The following is a 9,162-nucleotide window of genomic DNA, read 5'->3' on the forward strand; positions in this document are numbered from 1 at the left end:
GCTTTAAATTTATAGGAAAATTGTAAACTACAAAGATGAAAGCTGTGTTTTCACTGGATCTATATTGTGAACTAAACTAAGCCTGCTTTCTTGTGACCTCTTTGTGATGCCTTGGTGGTAAGTATATGTAATAAGAGTGTTTGAACATATATGTGCTTTTTAAAAAATGGTGGGAAAAAAAAGTGGCACCAGGACTCAAACAGGGCTGCAGGCATCCCAAGCCGTGCTGACTGCTATCCCAGACACCGGACCTGCTACTTCCTTCACTCAACATGCGCCCACCACAAGACAGATCAGTGTTGTTGTGTTGATCGTTTATTTTCCCCTTAAAGAATGTGACAGCAGGAAATGTCTGTCTTGTTCACTGTTGACTGAATGAATGACAAGTGAACACACAAATAAAGAAAAATCCATGTATACTGGATAGAATTTATCTTGGAACACGAATCATCTCAGGACACTTCATGAGGGGAAAGGAAGGAGACTGCAAAGATGCTGCAGACTGGGGCTTAGGATAAAACTACAATCCCAGAAGAAAAACAAATCCTAGATATTTATTTTACTAAACTTCTGGAAACCTTTGGTCATCAACAATATAATGCAGAGGTCTTGACCACGATGAAACTGGAAAGGGCAGCCAAAAGATGTACTGAAGTGAAAGTGGAACAAGACCAACGATGTTTCAACAAACAATACAGAGATGAATTTTAATGAAACAGAAAAGGCAACAACAGAATGAAAACATACAGGGAGAGATGAACAACAAAATTAATAATGTGCCGACTTTGATCAGTGATGATGTAATCAAACTCAGAAGTCACATCGGAATGGGAAAAGGGAACAGAGGTACAAAGGGCAGGAGCCCTTCCACACGAGGAAGCAAAGAATGAGTGTCTGATTGGGATGGAAGTCCTGATTAATTCTATTCATCCACTCAATGAACACTCGTCGTGCACTGCCTGTGCTAAATGCTGCGCTAGTTGATACTATTAAAAGGATTAATAAAAAAATGGGTTCTGCTTTTTAAAAGATCCTAGTTGTATTGTGGGAAGTCAGTGTTGAAAGGATTTCAGCTCAATGGAGTAATCCCCATACTAAAGAAATGCACAGGCATGGGACCTGCTGTTAAATTGCAAGTGGGGATTGTGAACACCGGGATCATAATGGAGCCGGACCAGAGAGCACTCTGCGAATGTTCCTTTGTGCCTGATAGGTTGGAGGGGTCTGAGAGGACCCTTGGGCATGGGAAGGAAGGGTCCAGAAAATTTCATGAAAGCTAGAACATTTAGAAAGAGATTCAAAGAAGTTCATCCAAAAGAGAAGAGGACACCCTTCCCTCTGCTCTTCTCCCACACACGTGTGTGTGCATCCCCCGAGGGCAGAATCACGGCTGTCCAAGTACTAGTAGCTTGGGGGTGTTAGGCACGCTTGGCCCTTGCCTCTCAGTGCTAAAGAAGTCCGATTTTAAACTTGAGACATTACTTTTGCAAATGACAGCTGCAAACTGTGCCAGAGGTGCTCTGATAAGATGAAAGAAGCCCTTCATCTGCAATATATTGGATTACAAGCAGACCAAATTGCACAACAAACTGGTGTTTTAAAATTTTTCCCATAGAAATCTTGTAGGGGCCAGAGCCATGGCACAGTGGGTTGAAGCCCTGGCCTGAAGTACCAGGATCCCATATGGGCGCTGGTTTGAGTCCTGGGTACTCTTCTTCTGATCCAGCTCTCTGCTATGGGAAAAGTAGTAGAAGATGGCCCAGGTCCTTGGGCCCCTGCACCCACGTGGGAGACCTGGAAGAAGCTCCTGGCTCCTGGCTTCAGATAGACGCAGCTCTGGCCTTTGCAGCCATCTGGGAAGTGAACCAGTGGATGGAAGACCTCTCTCTACCTCTCTCTACCTCTCTCTCTAACTGTCTTTCAAATAAATAAAATAAATCTTTAAGGAAAAAAAGAAAAAGAAATCTTGTAATAAGTACAAGTGTACTGCACTGTATTTCTTTGAAGTTGGTGAATTGACAAACTGCAAATATTTAAAATACATCTCACTTTACATAACCTTGTTTTCACATACCTTTTTTAAAAAGTCAGGTTTTCCTGACACATGAAGTATTCTCAAAAAACTCACAAAAAATGCATGTTATGAGAAAAGCTAACCATGGGCATCAATGTTTTTGCACCAAAATATTTTATTTATGTATTATTAGTTATTTGTGCCAACGTAGGTTATCTTTTAATTCCATTTTCCCAGGAACCCTTTGAACCACCCTTGCATCATCACATATGCATGTATAGATTAGCTATTTAATTGAGTTTCCCTCCAAAGATATCAAGCTAGTCCAGAGCCTCCATTTCCTTCAGTGGTGTTCCCCATCCCAGTTTGCTGCGGTGGCCGTCACAGGCCTGAGGTCAGTACGCAGCATAAAGTAGTACTTCCCAATCACACATACTGAATTAAGTAAGATCCTGTAGAAATTGGAAGTTGATGTTTTTCCTTCCAAATAATGTGTTTTTCAGCTGATATGGTACACCTGTTTACAGTACAGAGCAGTTGATTATCGTTTGTGATGAACATCCAAATGTAGTCTTCAAACTGAGAAAGATTTTTGAAAACATTACCAATTTTCCAACCCTTCTCATTTCCACCACCTTTGCAAACGATCTTGCAAAGGACAGCGTCTCCTCTCTACCCATTGAATCTGAGCTAGTCTTGTGACTCTCGTTGGCTGACAGATGCAGCAGAAGCTGTGATGTGTGAATATTGAGATGAGGACACTGGACGACCTGGAAACTTCTGCTCCCTCTAGGAGTCCTTATTCCCATGTGAGAACAAGCCGGAACTAGACTGCAGGCAGCTGAGATGTCATGTGGAAGGGAGCCCACTTGTTCTGGAAAACGCGATTTTGGACCAACCTAGAGCCAACAAACCCCTAAGGATCTCAGACAGCTCACCTGATCATGCTGAGCCATTCACTTGTAGACTCAACTCAGAAGTAACCCCACAACCAGCGCTGTGGTGTAGCAGGTTAATCCTCCACCTGTGGCACCAACATAACATATGGGCGCTGGTTCTAGTCCCAGCTGTTCCACTTCCAATCCAGCTCTGTGCTATGGCCTGGGAAAGCAGTACAAGATGGCCCAAGTCCTTGGGCCCCTGCACCCATGTGAGAGACCCAGAAGAAGCTCCTGGCTCCTGGCTTCAGATGGGCACAGCTCAGGCCGTTGTAGCCAACTGGGGAGTGAACCAGTGGAAGACCTCTCTCTCTCTCTGCCTCTACTTCTCTCTCTGTGTAACTCTGACTTTCAAATAAATAAATAAATCTTTAAAAAAAAGTAAGTCTGGTGAGCAGAACCTCGCAGCTGATTGACTCATCAGAATAGATACTCATTGTATGTCTGCCTACTTCGGAGTTGCTGCACAGTAATAACTGACTGATATAGGTTTTTACATATAACTTTAAAAAGACTGAATGCATTCTATTCGTATTACTTTTCATAGGACATATTTACTTAAATCCAGGATTTCCTTAGCTACTCAAACAGAATTAGAGAGGAGATGATGGCTAGAATGCATCTTTCTAATTATTTTCCTTTCAATGACATTTAATAACATTAACAAATGATGCTTGGACGTTATCTGTGCTTTTCCCCTACTGGCTGTTTGCATAAGATTATAAGCAATCTTCCCTGTGTTTGGGGATTAGTGTGACTGACATGGTTTAAATGCTTCAAAAATCTTCCAAGTTTTGGTCTAGAAACTTGGCATCTTGCATCACAAACAACACTTCCTAGACCGAGAGGGTTTTTTCCTGAATAGCAGTTCCAGGAAACGCTGTCTTACTTGGCTCCTGTTACTACGACAACAGTCCCACAGGGCTCTTTAGCTCAAGTTCATTCTTTTAATTAGCAGACTGAGATCTGTCTTCCTCCCCTAGGAAAATTTCCCAAACAACTCTGGCTCTTCTCTTGCCTTTGGGTGTTTGCGTGATGCCAGAAGGAATTTGTTAATTAGAATATCTTAGTGTTTGGTGATGGCTTTTGTAATTTTGAGAGCGCATTTGTAAAGCAGATTTTTCCTAAGAGGTGTTTTTTTTCCCCCAAAGGGATAATCCCATGATAAATGTCTTTCTGCAGAAGGGAGCTAGAGTTGGTTCTCATATGGTGAGCTAGAGATTCGTGTCAGCAAGATGGGTTAAGAATGTGGAATCAAGGGTGGCTTTTGGCTGTGGCAGTTATCTTGATGTTTGGGATGCCGGCATCCCAAACCAGAGTGCCTGGTTTTTGTCTAGCTCCTCCACTTCCCATCCATCTTCAGGAGGCAGCAGGTGATAACCGAAGTGCTTGGGTCCCTGCTACCCACATGGGAGATTGAGATTGACTTCTGGACTCCTGGCTTTGGCCTGGCCTAGTCCTGGCTGCTGTGGATAATTGGGGAGTGAACTGGTAGGCAGAAAATCTGTCTGTCTCTGTCTCTCTGCCTTTCAAATCAAATATATTTTTTGAAAGTGTGGAATCATACTGAAGAGGGATTCTTCCCTATTTCTGCTGACTTCCACGTGACCTTTATTAATTCATCTAGTAGTTTTACCACTTTCCAGAAATGATGGTGAACTGGAGACTGTGATGGGTGATGCCCTGTATTCCTAGAGCTTAGCTATCAGCTGCAGAATGTGATGTGTGCTAGGAAGACAGTATACACACAGGAGGGCTTCCTACCTGGAGTTTCTTTTACTGACTTTTAAAGTGGATATGGTTCTAGTACTGCCATTGTTGTGTTATGTGTGGTTTCCGTGATGAAATTCATGACAATGTCCCTTAGATTTTCAGTGGTGTGTCACAGAAAGAGTAAACAGAAGTTCATGCTCCTGTAACCAAAGGTTTGGAGGCAGACAATTCCTGGTATTGTATCAGTGGCTCCACATGGTGGAGATCTCTTGGTTTTGTTCTCAGCATCTAAACACAGCTGCTGTAGTTCCAGCTTTTATGCCTGTGTCCACAGCTAGACTTGAGAACAGCCAGACTAATCTCTATTCTTAGTAAGTAAAAGCTGTTCCAGAACACATCCTGTGGTTTCACTCTAGGATTGTGGGGACTGACTGCAACACAGGGTCACTAGCAGCTGTAGGGGAAGCTGCGAATGGGGCACTTAGCACTCCCAGTGTCTGCAAGGCCGAGAGAGAGAAAGGTGCTGGATCTGCGAACCTAATGGGTAGGCCACAGTGCGTAAACGAAGCACGCAACACAGTCAGCCTTCAGCGCCCGTGGCTGTCTGTTCCTTCAAGCTTTCTTGAAGCTCTAGATATAAAAAGTTTTCTAGATGAAGACTGATGCAGCCAACCAGGAAATCAAACTTTCTTTTTCTTTTCTTTAAAGAAGATCATCTAGCTTTTTCTCTCTTTTTTTTATTTATTTATTTGAAAGAGTTACAGAGAGGCAGAGAGAGAGAGAGAGAGGGAGGGAGGGAGGGAGGGAGGTTGGTTTCCCATCTGCTGGTTCACTCCCCAGATGGCCGCAATGGCCAGAGTATGCCGATCCGAAGCCAGGAGCCGGGAGCTTCTTCCAGATCTCCCACATGGGTGCAAGGGCCCAAGGAGTTGGGTCATCTTCTACTGCTTTCCCAGGCCACAGCAGAGAGCTGGATGGGAAGTGGAGCAGCCAGGACTCAACCCAGCACCCATATGGGCTGCCAGCACTGCATAAGGGCAGCTTTCCCCGCTACACCACAGCACTGGTCCCGATTTTTCATTAACTTAATCAATTTAGGACCAGTCAGCAATTTCCTGGGACCGAGCATAACTGCTGAAGAATTTTAAATAGAAAAGCAACTATATCCAGGTGGTTTGGAAAAATGCCACTTATAAGAAAAGAAAAATATTATACACAGATGAATGGTTAGAAATTGGGGCCAGCGAGTAAAGCTGTCACCTGTGATGCCAGCATCCCATATGGGCACTAGTTCATGTCCTGGCTGCTCCACTTTCAATACAATTCCCTGCTAATGGCCTGGGAAAAACAGCATAAGATGGCCCAAGTGTTTGGAGCCCTTCTACCCACGTGGAAGACCCAGATGAAGCTCCTAGCTCCTGGCTGCTGGCTCCTGGCTCCTGGCTCCTGGCTCTTGGCTCTTGGCTCCTGGCTCCCGGCTGGGAATGAGCATATCCAAGTACCATGCCCTGGCTCCTACTGCACCCCCTCGGTTACCACTGGTTAAAGAGAGTCCATCACTCCCCCAAGCTTCACGCACATGGGGTCCTGTGATCCTCCTGTATGCTTCAGGATGGGTGCAGGAACTGAACATGTCATTCCAACATCTGTAATAGTTATAATTATTGGGTAGCTGGGGCCGGCTCTGTGGCTCAGCGGGTTAACGCCCTGGCCTAAAGCATCGGCATCTCATATGGGCGCCGGTTCTAGTACCGGCTGCTCCACTTCCTATCCAGCTCTCTGCTATGGCCTGGGATAGCAGTAGAGGATGGCCCAGGTCCTTGGGTCCCTGCACCCGCATGGGAGACCTGGAAGAAGCTCCTGGCTCCTGGCTTTGGATCGGCCCAGCTCTGGCCATTGCGGCCATCTGGGGAGTGAACCAGCAGATGGAAGACCTCTTTATCTCTCTGCCCCTACCTCTCTCTGTAAATCTTTCAAATAAACAAAATAAACCTTTTTAAAAAATTATTGTGTAGCTAAATGCTGTCACTTCTTTTCAGCATCAGAGTATGAATTCATGATTGAGTTGTGGTCAAGGTGTGCTACTGTGATTCTTTATGGAAAGAAGAATAGAAGTCCATTATCACAGGTACATGATCCATTCATACCGGTGGTGGTAAAATATGCCACAGTACACTGAGGAAATGAGCAACCCAAACCTAAAAATGCAAGGTGGGAAACTGCCTGACATGCACTACTGGAACCATGTACACTCAGAAAAACCTTGGTTGTAAGCTGCTGCTGCTGCTACATTTCCTTTTTTTTAAAGATTTATTTCATTTATTTGAAAAAGTTATAGAGAGTGGTAGAGATAGAGAGAAAGGTCTTCCATCCACTGGTTCACTCCCCAGATGGCTGCAACAGCCGGAGCCGCGCCAATCCGAAGCCAGGAGCCAGGAGCTTCTCCTGGGTTTCCCACGTGGGTGCAGGGGCCCAAGGACTTGGTCCATCTTCTACTGCTTTCCCAGGCCATAGCAGAGAGCTGGATTGGAAGAGGAGCAGCCGGGACTAGAACCAGTGCCCATATGGGATGGCGGCACTACAGGTCAGGACTTTAACCAGCTGAGCCACAGCACCGGCCCCTACATTTACTTTTATGAATAGACATTTGGATTCAGCAATATAACATCATCTAAGCTAATGTTTTCATAGTTTAATTTGATATTAGCTTATAAATTTGAAGTGCTTCTATCACTGAGGTATAAAAAGATTGCCATAGTTTTGCTTATTAAATAACAATTTGACAAGCAATTTAAGATATTACAAAGGGGTGTGTTAGAATGTTTTTGCATGGGCTAGCGTTGTGGCGTAGAGTGGTTAAGTTGCTGCCTGAGATGCCAACATTCTTCATGGGTGCTGGTTCAAGTCCCAGCTGCTCCACTTCCAATTCAGAGTCCTGCCAATGTGCCTGAGAAAGCTGAAGATGGCCTAAGTCTCTGCCTCACTCTTGGCTTCAGTCTGGCCCACCCTTGGCTGTTGTGGCCATCTGGGGAGTGAACCAACAGATAGAAGATATTCTCTGTCTCCCCCCCCCCCCCGTAATTCTGCCTTTCAAATAAAATAAACAAATCTTAAAATGAATATGTTTTCATACCTGTATCTTGTAAAAGTTAGAAATATATTGCATAAATTAGAAAATCATTCAAAATGACCCAATCCAACAAATACATTGGCATCTCCATCTTATTGGACAAGGTATGGGCTGTAGACAAAATAGAGCCCATGTTGTAAATCAAAACCTATTCTTAAATGCTGGTACCGCCACTGAGCAAGTTTTCTAACTTCTCTTTGCACGTATTTCTGTAAGCAAATACAACAGCCCCAAATCGTAAGGTAATGTGGGTGTCACCACTGTTGACATAGTCCCTATTTCATGGGCAATGGCAGGGATCCAGAGAGCTGATGTTTGTGGTCCCAGGAACATGATGGACTCGCTGTCCTTGGTAACAGCCATTATGGAAGCTGTCGCTGTGACTGCTCCAAGTGCCAGTGAGGGTTGAAGCCTCTCACTGAGCTCTCGTTGGCTGCCTTGGAAGACCAGCCTTTTGGCGGAGGACTCTCAAGCCTTCTCCTACCCCCAGTAATGTTCTGCATCTGCCCAGATGGATCCATTCGGCTCAAACAGACGTGGAACTCTGGCAGTTTTTTGAGGTACTTCATTAAAGTAATGAAACAAGTCAGATCATTAACATACAACATTCACAAGCAATAGTCACTGCAGGAGTAGAAATATTAACCCTGGAAATTACACAGAAAGCATAAGAGTCCTTTTGATGGTTCTGATCTGTGTAACTCTACACACAATTTGTTACTGAGCAAAATCATGTTAGATAGACACTTTGATTTCTCTGCTTGCTTAAAATTCGCTTTGCCCTTGCCTCCCAGGGGTTTCATGGAGCTATGCACAAAGGGGGGAAAATGGACGTTCAAAGCACTTATTCAAGAGAACTTGGGAGTGAGTTTTGTTGTTTTTCTCCTGCTGAAAACATTCTTCTCTTCTATATATCTACATTATGAAGCCACTAAGAGACATAATTCCACTTAGGTACATAAATATTTATAACCTAATGTGCAGAACACTGCAATAATAAAATCTAGGAACAATTTTTTCAAACATCAATGACTTTAATTTGGTGTTGGCAATTAGAATTTTCAAAACACAGAGGCTATGAATATGAGTGCCTAAATTGATCTCCAACGAACCATCTTTCATAAGCATATGCATCGTTTACGCTTTGTAAACACCAAAGGCTTTGAAAAGCAATTGCTCAACAAATATTTTTCTTAATGTCACTTTCTCATTACAACAGCCCCAAATCATAAGGTAATAGTCAACTAATGAATTTCTTCCTCAGGTTAGAGTTCTAAATGAAACTTTCCACGTCAGGAATTTTGCTCACAACCACGTTGAAACTCAAATAATTTTATGCATAAGTACAACCTTCAAAAAGTAATTGG

This window comes from Oryctolagus cuniculus, chromosome 11 (assembly GCF_051225735.1).
Source record: "Oryctolagus cuniculus isolate XC-2025 breed Fujian yellow rabbit chromosome 11, ASM5122573v1, whole genome shotgun sequence".
NCBI classification, from domain to species: domain Eukaryota; kingdom Metazoa; phylum Chordata; class Mammalia; order Lagomorpha; family Leporidae; genus Oryctolagus; species Oryctolagus cuniculus.